Source organism: Trichoplusia ni (assembly GCF_003590095.1).
Source record: "Trichoplusia ni isolate ovarian cell line Hi5 chromosome 22 unlocalized genomic scaffold, tn1 tig00003582_group21, whole genome shotgun sequence".
Classification (NCBI taxonomy): domain Eukaryota; kingdom Metazoa; phylum Arthropoda; class Insecta; order Lepidoptera; family Noctuidae; genus Trichoplusia; species Trichoplusia ni.
This window is the reverse complement of record NW_020799863.1, coordinates 36,638-37,948: the sequence shown is the minus strand read 5'-3', so window position 1 is coordinate 37,948 and position 1,311 is coordinate 36,638.

Below are 1,311 nucleotides of genomic sequence, written 5' to 3'. Positions count from 1 at the left end.
CCCCGCGCCAAAACCAATGTGTCGTCCGCGTAGCACACGACCCGCGTGCAGGGCAGGAGAGCGCCCCGGAGGGTCCAGTCATACCCGATGTTCCACAAGAGGGGCCCCAAGACAGACCCCTGTGGAACACCGCGTCCCGTCTCCCACCTCTGCGGGCCGCTTGGCCCCGCGAACGACACGTTCGCCCGGACAGGTAGTCCGCCACGACGCGCTGCAAATAGAGCGGCACCCCGTGGTATCGGAGCGCCGACTCTATGCACTGATGCGGCAGCGAATTGAAGGCGTTGGCGATGTCTAACGAAACGCCACCGCCACGCCCCCTCGTGCTACCGCATCCGCGGCGAACTCCTGGACGACTTTGATGGCGTCCACCGTGGACCGCCTCGCCCTAAACCGTATTGGCAGTCCGACAGACTCGGACCCGTCCTATCAAGATGCCGGACGATGCGGGCGCGATGATGCGCTCAAAGAGCTTGCCCGCCTCGTCCAGCAGGACAATCGGCCTGTAGCCAGAGGTGAGTCTGCCGGTCGTCCCTCCTTTCGAAGAAGGACGAGCCGCCCCGTCTTCCATGTATCCGGGAATCTGCCCTCCTCCAAACAGGAGTTGAGCAGACCCCGGAATCGACTTTCAAGAGGCCCCAGTGCCAGCGCAAGAGCGCGCGCCGGCACTCCATCGGGGCCTGGGGCGGTCTTCTTTGGGCGAAGGCGGATGATGGACGCCTCCAATTCTCCTTCTGTTATCGCCTCCAGTGGCTCCGACACCTGAGCGCGAACACCACCGGAGGCACAATCGTGTCCTTTCCGGGAAAAGGGACGAGACTACGGCGTGGAGCAGCTGGGGCTCCATGGTCTCCGTGATCGGGGGCCCGTTGGCGCGGAGCTTGTTCCGCGCCGCGATGTATGGGCGCCCCCACGGATCCCTGTTGAGTTCCTCCAGCATCTCCTGTCTTCCTGTGCCTTGGCCTTTAGAATGGCCAGGCGGAGATTGCTCCTCGCCGTGCGGTAGGCCTCATATAGCGAGGCCTCCCTCGTCTCGTCCCAACTTGGTCTTCCGGCGTGCCTGGAGCGGTAGCGGGTCAACCCCCGCTTGGCCCCGAAGCACGCCTCCCTGAGAGCTGCGATCTCGGGCGACCACCAGTAAACTGACCGGCGGTTCGGCCGCCGTCGGACGCGAGGCATCGCCGTGTCGCACACAAGAGTTAAAGTGCGACAAAATAGCTCTGCCTCATCGTCAATGGAGCGGCCTGACACCGCCGGCATGCACCAATCGGCCACAATGGCCGCCTCGATCAGCAGCTCTCGATCCATCTT